This window comes from Nerophis ophidion, linkage group LG10 (assembly GCF_033978795.1).
Source record: "Nerophis ophidion isolate RoL-2023_Sa linkage group LG10, RoL_Noph_v1.0, whole genome shotgun sequence".
NCBI classification, from domain to species: domain Eukaryota; kingdom Metazoa; phylum Chordata; class Actinopteri; order Syngnathiformes; family Syngnathidae; genus Nerophis; species Nerophis ophidion.
This window is the reverse complement of record NC_084620.1, coordinates 64,837,786-64,852,122: the sequence shown is the minus strand read 5'-3', so window position 1 is coordinate 64,852,122 and position 14,337 is coordinate 64,837,786. Positions and strand designations below refer to the sequence as shown.

The 14,337-nt window shown below is 35.8% G+C and overlaps 1 long non-coding RNA gene across 2 annotated transcripts in view; it reads right to left on the bottom strand.

Annotated features, from left to right (window-relative positions):
• The window catches only part of LOC133559936 (uncharacterized), a 309,719-nt gene that overhangs the window by 293,654 nt on the left and 1,728 nt on the right, over positions 1 to 14,337 (bottom strand). For both annotated transcript variants that reach the window (XR_009808345.1, XR_009808344.1), the window contains exon 2: positions 8,271 to 8,428. This is a non-coding gene — a long non-coding RNA (uncharacterized LOC133559936). The remainder of the gene's footprint in view (positions 1 to 8,270; positions 8,429 to 14,337) is intronic.

Below are 14,337 nucleotides of genomic sequence, written 5' to 3'. Positions count from 1 at the left end.
GCAGACAGGCAGACTGTCAGACATCTATAACGATAGAAATCCCCCAAGTACACACACTTGGCTTGCCTTCACTGGCAGTTCAAGAGGTAATTGTGGCCCGGGTGAAGACTACATAAGCTATCGGGTTGCTGTAGGATCTGCCGTATATATTAGTCTTTAACCTTCACAACAGCACGTGATCCATTTGTTCTTATGCTGCGTGAGCTACTGAAATAAATGGAGGCATACGTATACGTTAATGTTGCTGATATCAGGTTTTCTTAAGAGTGTTTTTTTTTGTTTTACTTGTCGCCAAAGCATTCGGTCTTGATTGAAATTCCCCACTGATGTCCACATTAAAATGGAAATAAAAGCTGTTCATGCTATATTGAACTCCTGACGTTGCCATTTTTCGCCTGATATAACCGCATACAGGGAACCATGAATAATCAATTATTACAATAAAACATGCAAAGAAGATGGAAACAGAAGACATTTTTTCTTTGCAAATAGTACTTCTATCTTCTTATCTCAGTGGTTGTCAAATGGGGGTACGCGTACCCCTGGGGGTACTTGAAGGTATGCCAAGGGGTACGTGAGATTTTTTTTTAAATATTCTAAAAATAGCAACAATTCAAAAATCCTTTATAAACGTATTTATTGAAAAATAGCAACAATTCAAAAATATATGTATTGCATAATACTTCAACAAAATATGAATGTAAGTTCATACACTATGAAAAGAAATGCAACAATGCAATATTCAGTGTTGACAGCTCGATTTTTTGTGGACATGTTCCATAAATATTGATGTTAAAGATTTCTTTTTTTGTGAAGAAATGTTTAGAATGAAGTTCATGAATCCAGATGGATCTCTATTACAATCCCCAAAGAGGGCAGTTTAAGTTGATGATTCCTTCTATGTGTAGAAATCTTTATTTATAAATGAATCACTTGTTTATGTTTCAACAAGTTTTTAGTTATTTGTATATATTTTCCCCCCAAATAGTTCAAGAAAGACCACTACAAATAAGCAATTTTTTGCACTGTTATACATTTCAATAAATCATAAACTGATGACATAGTGCTGTATTTTACTGCTTTATCTCTTTTTTTCCAACCAAAATTGTTTTGTCTGATTAGGGGGTACTTGAATTAAAAAAATGTTGACAGGGGGTACATCACTGAAAAAAAGGTTGAGAACCACTGTCTTATCTAACTAAAGGGGTCATGTTCTGATTTTTTTTTTTTAAACCACTTCCTTGTAGTCTAAATAGTCAAGGAAAAAAATCAGCCCCAATGAAAATTTCATATTTTATTTGGTATTTTTAGGGGTGTAACGGTACGTGTGTTTGTATTGAACTGTTTCAGTACGGGGGTTTCGGTTGGGTACGGGGGTGTACCGAAAGAGTTGCTAAGCTTAAGTCTTAACAAGCTGCTTTGCTTCTGCCTCAGCACCCAGCACTGTCCCACCCACAAAACCATCTGATTGGTTACATACAAAACCAATCAGCAGTGCGTATTCAGAGCGCATGTAGTAAATGCTTCAGCGTCGAGCAGATAGGTGTTTAGCAGGTGGGCATAAGGCAGCGTACTCTCCCCAAATGATAATAAACACCCCCCAGTCAACTACTTCTAACATCACTATGAGCCCCTTGACCTTCTAAAAACTTAAACTGCAGCTCAGCTCGCTCGCAGTTCCGGCTTGTGGTGAAGGCTAATTAGCTTTTAGCGTAACGTTAGCTCATTTTGCGGTGTGTGTGTGTTTGTTTGTTTGTTTGTTTTACGGACAGAAAAGCTTTGAATGGCAGGGTCCCTGCTATCACATGTTGATAAAAATATAACATTTACATAATACAAATTAACTACAGGTTTCCCAAATGCTGCGATAAATCAAACATGATGAGTTGATTTGAAACTGTTTAATGTTGCACTTTTTATATGTAGAAAAAAAGTTTTGTCATTTTAATTCATCCAAGCAACAATTTGGGGCAGTTTAATGTTGATTAACGTGGGAATAATTATTATAGTGATCCCAATGATAAAAGAATAACGCCATTGTTTACAAATTTGGTAAATAAATAACCCAAAAAAGTATATTTAGTTTTTTTCTTACTTTACCGAAAATGAACCAAACCGAGGTATGGACCGAACCGAAATTGTTGTGTACTGTTACACCCCTAAGTATTTTTAAACATTGATATTGATGGCCTAGTGGTTAGAGTGTCCGCACTGAGATCGGTAGGTTGTGTAATCAAACCTTGACCGAGTCATACCAACGACTATGAAAATGGGACCCATTACCTCCCTGCTTGGCACCCAGCATCAAGGGTTGGAATTGGGGGTTAAATCACCAAAAATGATTCCCGGGCGCGGAACCGCTGCTGTTCACTGCTCCCCTCACCTCCCAGGGGGTGATTAAGGGGATGGGTCAAATGCAGAGGACACATTTCACCACACCTAGTGTGTGTGTGACAATCGTTGGTACTTTAACTTTCAGTTTTAGGAGTTAAATGGTGGAACAAGCTCAGTGATGAGTTGAATACATGTAGTTCTTTGTTAAGGTTTAAGAAAGCCTTGAATGGTGAAATAATGGAAAATGATCTATTATAGAAACGATTACTTTCATCCAAATGATTTTTGGAACGTTGATGTTCCAGGTAATCTAATTTTCAGTTAATCTATTATAGCAGGGGTCGGCAACCTTTACCACTCAAAGAGCCAGTTTGCCGCGTTTCACAAAATAAAGAAAACAATGTGAGCCACAGAACTCTTTTGAAATTGAAAATGAAATAACACTGCACACAGAGTTTTTATTACTTTGTGCTATGTATAAACCAGGGGTCTCAGATACGCAGCACGCACCTTAATATGAAATTTTAATGATGTGGGACCCACAAGTTTTATATGAAAACCGCTTGACAGCATCACTCATGGCAACCCTCCCGAAAATCCAAGACTGCCAAATGTCAGATCAACTATTCTCGCGAATGTTTGAAAGATGTCCCTCGATTAACAATTATAAGGGCATCCTATGAAAGCGCTGCCTTTGGCACCCCCTACAACACGTTCAATCACCTTGTCAGCCCAGTCACATGTCGTGTGAGGCCTCTGCATACAAATACCACCGATTGCAAGGCATACTTGTTTAACAGCCATACAGGTTACATTGAGGGTTTTAATATAAACAACTTTAACACTCTTACTGGATACATGGAGTATACAGCAGAGGATTGGGAGAATGTCATGTGTTTAGATGAAATCAAAATAGAACTTTTTGGTATAAACTCAACTTGTCGTGTTTGGAGGAAGAAGAATACTGAGTTGCATCCCAAGAACACCATACCTACTGTGAAGCATGGGGGTGGAAACAGCATGCTTTGGGGCTGTTTTTCTGCTAAGGGGACAGGACGATTGATCCGTGTTAAGGAAAGAATGAATGGGGCCATGTATCGTGAGATTTTGAGCCAAAACCTCCTTCCATCAGTGAGAGCTTTGAATGGTTGACCAAATACTTATTTTCCACCATCATTTACAAATAAATTATTTAAAAATCCTGCAATTAGAATTCCTGAATTTTTTTTTCACATTGTCTCTCACAGTTGAAGTGTACCTATGATGAAAATTACAGACCTCTGTCATCATTTTAAGTAGGAGAACTTGCACAATCGGTGGCTGACTAAACACTTTTTTGCCCCACTGTACGTAACACACATCAGCTTTGTGTGTTGTTGGCTAATGTTAGCAATCATGGTATTGTATATTCCATCATAGCAACATGAGGGCAAATTGTTAGTCGCTTCACTTGGACTGCTTTTGTGCTAATGTGCAGGAGCTCCCTGCACATACGAGACCGCGGTAAGTGATAAGACGTCTACGAGCAACGGGCTGCGAGCAACTTGCACTCAACATACTGTATTTAGTAATTGTTTTATTTTTTTGGTTTGAAAACAAAAACAAAACTCATGTAAGTTTGAGCAAGACGCAAAATAACCCTTGATTGTGCATCAGTGGCAGCACAATTACTAGATCCAGTTGTGAATGGAAGGCTACATAACGTGTGCATTCATGCATACTAAGTCTTTCCCATCTGTTGAGGGGCACAACACTCCATGCTTTTACACACACAACATGCAACACGGGTCCTTGGAGGCACAACGTGCAGTTGCGATCCTCGCAACTTGCACATCGGCCTTTGCCGTGCACGACTGTAAACACGGATGACAACCTGCTTGCCAAGAACAGAAATGATTCCTATAGGATAAGGGATTCTTGGTGCCCTGATGCCCATTATGTATTCTACTGCTAAATTAATCATTCATAAAAGTAATTAAATTAACAAACCATTATTTTATGTGTTCAAACTTATTTGAAATTGGTAGCACCAATTGAAATAACACCAAAATAATGCACAGATATAGACTTCGCTTTTTAATAGTTGCTATTACCCTGTTTTTCGGAGTATAAATCGCACCTGCCTATAATGCATAATAAAGAAGGGAAAAAAAACATAAGTCGCACTGGAGTATAAGTCACATTTTTGGGGGGAAATTTATTTGATAAAACCCAACACCAAGAATAGACATTTGAAAGGCAATTTAAAATAAATAAAGAATAGTCAACAAAAGGCTGAAAAAGTGTACGTTATATGAGGCATAAATAACCAACTGAGAAGGTGCCTGGTATGTTAACCTAACATATTATGGTAAGAGTCATTCAAATAACTATAACATATAGAACATGCTGTACGTTTACCAAACAATCTGTCACTCCCAATCAATAAATCCCGTGAAATCTTATAAGTTTAGTCTCTTACGTGAATGAGCTAAATAATATTTGATATTTTAAGGTAATGTGTTAATAATTTCACACATACTGTAAGTCACTCCTGAGTATAAGTCGCACCCCTGGCCAAATTATGAAAAAAACTGCGGCTTATAGTCCGAAAATACGGTAATTTCATAAATTAATAGCAATTATTAAATTCAGAAATTAGTCACAAATCATTTCAATTTTCATTAAATAAAATAACATTCATTTTAATTTACCGTGTGATACATGAATGTATCATGAGTTACTAATATTTCAAATAATTTGAATACATTTATTGTTCAAGACTTTTTACCATGAATTGATTAACGTGGACCCCGACTTAAACAAGTTGAAAAACTTATTGGAGTGTTACCATTTAGTGGTCAATTGTACGGAATATGTACTGTAATGTGCAATCTACTAATAAAAGTATCAATCAATCAATCAAATATAATTGTAATTCATTTGAATAACAACAGTAATTTCTAATCATTTCAGTTGAAATACACTATATATATTCAGTTACCATTTTTTCAATTAATTTGAATAATGTATACATTCACACAGTTAGTATTTCTTTCCAAATAATTTTAGAGTTAATAAGTTCAATTTATTTTAAAACCAATTTGGCAATTGTTACTATTAATTTCACTAAACCAGTGACTAAACGTTTGCATTTAATTTAATAAAATAAACTCACTGTATTCATCAATTTATAATATATGTTAAATAAATGGTTATTTTAATTTTAATAAATTACTTAGTACATTCATAGTTAGTAAACTATGCAATTAATTCTAATTAAATAAATCCATATTTGTCTCTAATTTGTAAAATGTTTAATTAATAATTACCATTATTTTAATAATTTTAATACATGTATTCATACATTTAGTATTGTTTTCAATTTTAGTTAAATAAATTCATAGTTAATAAACAATAACTTGTTCCTATTACCGTATTTTTCGGACTATAAGTCACAGGTTTTTTTTTTTCATGGTTTGGCCAGGGGTGCGACTTATACTCAGGAGCGACTTATGTGTGAAATTATTAACACGTTACTGTAAAATATCAAATATTATTTAGCTCATTCACGTAAGAGACTAGACGTATAAGATTTCATGGGATTTAGCAATGAGGAGTGACAGATTGTTTGGTAAAGGTATAGCATGTTCTATATGTTATAGTTATTTGAATGACTCTTACCATAATATGTTAGGTTAACATACCAGGCACCTTCTCAGTTGGTTATTTATGCCTCATATAACGTACACTTATTCAGCCTGTTGTTCACTATTCTTTATTTATTTTAAATTGCCTTTCAATTGTCTATTCTTGTTGGGTTTTATCAAATAAATTTCCCCAAAAATTGCGATTTATACTCCAGTGCGACTTATGTTTTCCTTCCTTCTTTATTATGCATTTTCGGCAGGTGCGATTTATAATCCGGAGCGACTTATACTACGAAAAATACGGTAATATCAATTATTGTTAATACATTAATAGTTGCTAATCATTTTAATTACATTTAGTAAAATACATTCAATATTTTGCTCATTTGAGTTAATTGTTTCTAATTTCAAATAATTTTAACAAATTAAAAATATTCAGTTACTACTCATGTCAATGAATTGTATACAATCATTTAAATAAATCAAATAAATGAATTTTTACTATTTATTTCCAGAAACGATAATACTAGGATGGAGGGGATACAAAACAATAACATGGTCACTACTGCCTAGTTTCTGTTCTATATTCTTATTTTACTGTTATATTTTTTTATTCCCGTTGTTGCTTGTTAGTTTTATTCTTATTGTAATATTGTTCTATTTTGTTTCCATTTAAACCCCCATTATTTACTTTTTAAATTGATCTCAACTCCGTACACTGCTGTTGAAATTTTAATTTTCCTGAAGGAACTCTCCTGAAGGATTTAAAGTACCATCTATCTATTTAGTTATGATTCATAATTATTTGAATTCCGATACATTAATTAGATGTATAGGTAATTCATTTTGATAAATAAATGATCCAGTGGTACTGCAATGAGGCAAAAAACAAGATGGAGCTGCAGCCGAGTCACCTGACATAACAGCGTGAGGCTCGACGTAAAATTTTCACCTGCACAGGTGGCAGGTGAGCATTTCGCGAAAAGACCCACAAGTCTGGTTGGTTGTACTCGATCTGGAAAGATGCTGACTCAGCAACTCTGCGTTGTGTGTTGCTTCTGGTCTGCCTGAGCATGTTTGCTGTGATCGTGGTGACATTCCAGTCGCAAAATGTAATCATTGTGATGTTGGATGACGTGCGAGCAGACAAAATAATAAAAACGCCAGCACTAAAAATATATACCGTATTTCCTTGAATCGCAGCCAGGGCGCTAATTAATTTCAAACCTCTCACTCCTGCACTTAACAAAGGCATGCAGTAAAAATTTGAGTGTGATGTAAGAATACCATCATGAAAAGCACATTTAATAAAAATAAAAAAACATTATTATGGTCTTACCTTTACTTATAAATATAGTCCATGCCAGCTCCTTCTGACCAAAAGCATCGATAACTTGTTTATAGAAGTCTTCCTTATCTTTCTTCAGTTTTAAAAGTCTCTATCTCGATAGAGATCTTCCTTTATTACCTCCTCCAGCACATATCACGTCACTCATTTCACTTCTTCTGCAGCCGAGTAGTCGCAAGAAGGATCACTAGCGCCCTCTACCACCAGGAGGCGGGAGTCATTTAATGACTCATATTTGACACACGCAGCTACGGAATTGTGACTGTCTCAAGCGGTCGTCTTGCAGGTTCCCTGGACCACCAAGGAAGGACATGGATTGAGCAGTTTGACTTTATTGTTCAATAAAACGTTAGTCCAGGTCGCTCTTCCGCTCCTCCTCTCCACTCGCTCGCTGTCTCCTCGCAAGCCCTGCCTGTCTGTCGAACCGTCGGCTCCACAGGTACATTAATAAAACATAGCTGCTTACTGTTCTTTTTAGCAAACCGGTATTCAATAACTTGGACCTAAATCCTACTGAATAGCTCTTAATCTTCTTCCCTTTTATGCGATTTCAAATTACCGGTAGTGAAATCAGCCTCCATTTTGAAAATGATGACAGGGGAAGTGTCACTCGTGACGTCACGAGTTTGACCCGGCGGTAATACTAAGCATGCGCTAATTATTTTGCGAAGCGAGTTTGACCCGGCAGTAATTCAAGGCAGGCGCATACTATATACCCGGTGGAAATTCAAGGAACTACGGTAATAAAAACACTCAAAGCAGACGATTGGCGTAGTTAACACGTTCGTATCCTTGAATGCTGCAACCTTGTTAAGTGGAAACCAAGGCGGATTTTTTAAACGCCGGCCTTCATTTTTTTTACATTAAATGAATATTAATTCGAAGCATTCCATGTGGACACTACCCACTTATATTATTGATAATAATTTATGTTATTAAGACCAATAAACCACACTCACCAAGTTGTGTGCAATCCAAGTCCTTGAAGTTGAGTCTTTTCCTCCCTCAAAGAAGGCTGGAAAAACAAGATGGTCAGCAACCTTGTGCAGAAAAGCTTGTGTTGTGTGCTTGGAGGCTGCAGGTGGAAACAGCTGACTGCTTCCAGCACCAGGACAAACTGCATGGAAGATGACATCACTTTTAGAAGTCAGGTGACCACATATTACATTGCTGCCAACTAAACAAGGCTAATGTATGCTCAGCATAAGTAGAAGCATTTAAGGCTCATCTTAAAACTCATTTATATACTCTAGTGAAGGGGTCACCAACCTTTTTGAAACCAAGAGCTACTTCTTGGGTACTGACTAATGCGAAGGGCTACCAGTTTGATACACACTTAAATACATTGCCAGAAATAGCCCATTTGCTCAATTTACCTTTAACTCTTATTATTAATAATTAATTATATTTATCTTTGTGGAAACACTGATCATCTTAATGATTTCTCACAATAAATATATTGTTTTGATGACATGTTTTAAATAGGTTAAAATCCAATTTGCACTCTGTTAGAATATATAACAAATTGGACCAAGCTATATTTCAAACAAAGACAAATCATTATTTCTTCTAGATTTTCCAGAACAAAAATTTTAAAAGAAATTCAAAAGACTTTGAAATAAGATTTAAATTTGATTCTACAGGTTTTCCAGAATATTTTTTTTTAATTATAATCATAGTAAGTTTGAAGAAATATTTCACAAATATTCTTCGTTGAAAAAACAGAAGCTAAAATGAAGAATTAAATTAAAATATATTTATTATTCTTTACAATAAAAACAAATGATTTTACTTGAACATTGATTTTAAATTGTCAGGAAAGAAGAGGAAGGAATTTCAGAGGTAAAAAGGTATATAGTGGGGCAAAAAAGTATTTAGTCATCCACCGATTGTGCAAGTTCTCCCACTTAAAATGAAGACAGAGGTTGAAAAATACTGATTTGCATCCCAAGAACACCATACCTACTGTGAAGCATGGGGGTGGAAACATCATGCTTTGGGGTTTTTTTTTCTGCTAAGGGGACAGGACGATTGATCCGTCTTAAGGAAAGAATGAATGGGGCCATGTATCGTGAGATTTTGAGCCAAAACCTCCTTCCATCAGTGAGAGCTTTGAATGGTTGACCAAATACTTATTTTCCACCATAATTTACAAATACATTCTTTAAAATTCCAAATTTTTTTTTCACATTCTGTCTCTCACAGTTGAAGTGTACCTATGATGAAAATTACAGACCTCTGTCATCATTTTAAGTGGGAGAACTTGCACAATCGGTGGCTGACTAAATACTTTTTTGCCCCACTGTGAGTTTAAAAATCCTAAAATCATTTTTAAGGTTGTATTTTTTTCTCTAAAATAGTCTTTCTGAATGTTATAAGAAGTAAAGTAAAAAAAAATTATGAATTTATTTAAACAAGTGAAGACTAAGTCTTTAAAATATTTTCTTGGATTTTCAAATTCTATTTGAGTTTTGTTTCTCTTAGAATTAAAAATGTCAAGCAAAGCAAGACAAGCTTGCTAGTAAATAAAAACAATTTAAAAAATAGAGACAGCTCACTGGTAAGTGCTGCTATTTGAGCTATTTTTAGAACAGGTCAGCGGGCGACTCATCTGGCACCGCGTTGGTGACCCCTGATCTAGCCTTTAAATAGACCCCCCTTTTTAGACCAGTTGATCTGCCGTTTCTTTTCTTTTTCTCCTCTGCCCCCCTCTCCGTTATGGAGGAGGGGCAGGGGGGACACAGGTCCGATGGCCATGGATGAAGTAATGGCTGTCCAGAGTCGGGACCCAGGATGGACCGCTCGCCTGTGCATCGGTTGGGGACATCTCTGCGCTGCTTATCCGACTCCGCTTGGGATGGTTTCCTGCTGGGTCCACTATGAACGGGACTTTCGCTACTATATTGAATCCACTTTGGACTGGACTCTCACCGTTATGTTGGATCCACTACGGACTGGACTTTCACAATATGTTAGACCCCGGGGGGTTGCTCACATATGCAGTCCTCTCCAAGGTTTCTCATGGTCATCATTGTCACTGTCACAGACATCCCACTGGGGTGAGTTTTTCCTTGCCCTTATGTGGGCTCGTTGTTGTTTGTGCAGCCTTTTGAGACTCTTGTGATTTAGGGCTATATAAATGAACATTGCTTGGTGAGCTACATGCTAAACCTGACCTATCACCTGGATCTAAAGCAAATGTTTTCCCCTGAGGGCCACACACTGAAAAATTAAAGCATTCGGGGCCCATTCTGATATTTTACATTTTCAAAACCAATATATAGATTTTTTTTTTTTTTAAATACCTTTAGGCCTCCTTTCAAGTTTGGTGCCAGAGAAACGGAAGGCTTTTAGTCATGAAAATATAAAAATATATATATATATATTTTTTTTTTTACGTGTAAATCTGTAGATCAAATTCAGATCTGTCATTAAAATGTTTTTTAAATGCTTTTTTATGGCAAAAACACAACATATGTAACAGTTTGCCCCCAAACATTGTCAAAGTGGTATATTTGTAATTGTAATAGGAGCCTTAAGGTCAATAATTCATAAAATTATTGGTTTTAATTCACTATAACTGGCGGTAGAAAAATGGATGGATGAATGGATTACAATTTATTTTTTTATTAATCCCAAAAAAGCAATCAAAAGGGCACCACTCATTAAAGTGTTAAACAAGTCATTCATATATATTTTTTTTACTTTCAAAGCCTAATTCTCTAGATCCACTTAAAATCTATTCGTCGATAAAACATTTTTTTGTCCATTTTAAGCGATTTTTGTCAAAGAAGCTGTGTTTTTTTATTTTATAGAAACATTTTAAAGTGTAATATTTGATGATTGTAATCAGAGCCTTGAATAGTTCAATAATACATAACATTTATTTTAATGCATTATTTTTTTTTTTTCCAGCATGTCCGACCGGTAGGAGGCCACAGGGAAGACCCAGGACATGTTGGGAAGACTATGTCTCCCAGGTGGTCTGGGAACGCCTCAGGATTCCCCGGGAAAAGCTGGACGGATTGGCTGGGGAGAGGAGAGTCTTGGCTTCCCTGCTTAGGCTGCTGCCCCCGCGACCCGACCTCGGATAAGCGGAAGAAGATGGATGGATGGATTTTTTTTAAACAATAATAATTCATAACATATATTTTAATGCATTATTATTTTTTAAACAGTGACAGTTTTAAAGAAAAAAATATATGAAATTCTTTGGGGTTTTGAAAGAGCCCCACTCATTAAAGCTTAAACATATAGTACATAAGTCCACATGTGTTCATTCAGAATTGTGATGCCTTCAGTGACAATCTACAATGTAAATCAGGGGTGTCCAAACTTTTTCCACAGAGGGCACATGGAAAAATTTAAGCATGTGGGGGCCATTTTGATATTTTTCATTTTCAAACCATAACAAAATATATGGATTTTTTTTTCTTTATCCTTAGGGCTCCTGGGGAGCAAAGAGGGTCTCACTCACTAACATGTTAAGAAAACATCAAATTATTTATTTTTTTTAAATGTAATGCTTACAGTAAATCTCTATATAAACTTGAGGTTGATATAAAGTAAAACAATAAAGGTTTTATCCCTTTTCTGTCAGACAACTTTGATTTTTATAGTAAAACTGAAATATGCAGTATTTAGATAGATAGATAGATAGATAGATAGATAAATAGATAAATAGAAATGTATTGATTCCTTCAGGAGAGTTCCTTTATTCAGCAATTAAAGCCCTCAAAGATCAATAATGCAGGACACCATTGATTTTAATTATTTAATATTTTTGAGTAATCACAGTGAAATGTTAAATAAAACCCTACTAAATATATTTCAGATCCGAAAGGTTCCCCACTCATAAAGTGATACATTTTTATTAGTTATTTTTTTTCTTTTAACACTTAAATTTCAAGATCAACTTCCGATATATCTGTCGATTTTAAGTTTGAACTATTATTTTGTCTGTTTTATGCTCTTTTGTCAAAACTTTGATGTTTTCATATGGCAACCACACAGCATATGCAATATTTTTTTTCCACGTAAAATATTTTAAAGTGATATTTTTTAAGTAATTCATTATAACAGATTTTTTTGTCCTTTTTGAGCAATGGAAAAAAAATTAAAGACAAAAGGAACAAAACAACTGCCTGCATGGCTGCTTTGTGTCAACATTGCCACTTTTTCCTCATTAGAGTTCAGCTAAATGCACTTTTTTTAAAAGGTTGTATTTTTGTAATACTATCAATTTTGCAATTTTTGCAGAATGTGTGGTGGGCCGGTTAAAGATTAGCTGCGGGCCGCACTTTGAACACCCCTGATGTAAATAAAGAAAACATTGAATGAGAAGGTGTGTCCAAACTTCTGGCCTATACTGTATAGACATTAAAGATGCATCAATGGATTTTTAATTTAATCCTGGGATGCCTCTACTCAGAAGTGTGTAGGAAATTTACATTTTCCAACACCACCTTTATTGACCAAAACACTTTATAAAGCGGGCTTAGCTATGCTAGCAGTGAATATAGCTTCCATGCTACAAATACAAACATGCTAAGCCAGGGGTGCCCAAAGTAGGGCCCGGGGGGGAACACCACCAGCAGAAATCATCAACTCAGTTGACAGTTAAGTCATTGTCGAAATTGTTGGATATGATTGTAGCTGAGATAGGCACCAGCACCCCCTGCCACCCCAAAGGGAATAAGTGGTAGAAAAATAGATGGATGGATGGACTTTAAAGCCTAACCAAGCATGCATCAATATAGCTCTTGTCTCAAAGTAGGTGTACCATCACGTCATGCCATGACTTATTGGAGTTTTTAGTTGTTTTCCTGTGTGTAGTGTTTTAGCGCTCCTATTTTGGTATTTTTTTTTTTCATTTTGGTATTTTCCTGGAGCAGCTACATGTCTTCCTTTGAGCGATATTTCCCGCATTTACTTTGTTTTAGCAATCAATAATATTTCAGTTGTTTTTATCCGTCTTTGTGGGGACATTGTTGTCAAGTCATGTTCGGATTTACATTGTGGACGCCGTCTTTGCTCTACAGCAGTGTTAAGTTTGACAGCAAAATTTGATTTAGTTTTAGTCATAGTCTTTTGACTAAAATGTAATTTAGTTTTGGTCATATTTTTGTTATTTAAATTGTTTTAGTCTAGTTTTAGTTGACGGAATATAAGATTATAGTCGACGAAAACTACAGTAGATTTAGTCGACTAAAGGGTAATATGTAAACTTTCCCTTCAATTTCTGAAAGTCAAAGCAAAACAGCGGAAAAATCACCAATACAAGTCGTATTTTGATGAAAATCATGTCTCAAATTTAGTATTTCACGAGTAAGCCGTGTAATAAACGAGATAACGTTGAGTGAGTTGTATGTTGTGGTAAATGCTTACCTGTGTGTGGATTTCGGGGTGATTGGACTGTAAAAGTCGCTTCAAGTTTGTTGTTTTTCCCCGTAATCCTCGCACTGCATTTCTTACACTGCGTCTTGTTATCTTTGACATCAAATATAAAATGTCCCCACATGTCCTCTCTCCTCTTCCTCCCCGGCGTTGACATGTCTTCTGCAGCGCATTCCCGGCCGGGTCAGTCTCAAACGCAAACTAGGTTTATGTTAACTTCCTTACGTCGCTCTGATTGGTTCTCTTCCCAACTCCTCCCGCCTCTTCCTAACGATTTCGTCTCTGGCAGACATTTTTGTCTCGTTTTTATTCGTTGACGAATATGTCAATACACCTCGTCATCGTCTTAGTCCACATAAATTATTTTTTTATTTAGTTATTGTCTCGTTTTAGTCAGGAAAAAAAAGGTCGACAATAACTATGACGAACATTTTTTGTCAACAAAATTAACACTGCTCTACAGTAAGTTTTTGCTGTTGTCCAGCACTCTGTTTTTGTTTATTTTGCAGCCAGTTCAGTTTTAGTTTCGTTCTGCATAGCCTTCCCTAAGCCGCAAAGCATTTTCTTAAGGGCACTCACCTTTTGTTTTTTTTTGTTTTAAGCATAAGACAGACAGAGGGACTTCCTCAG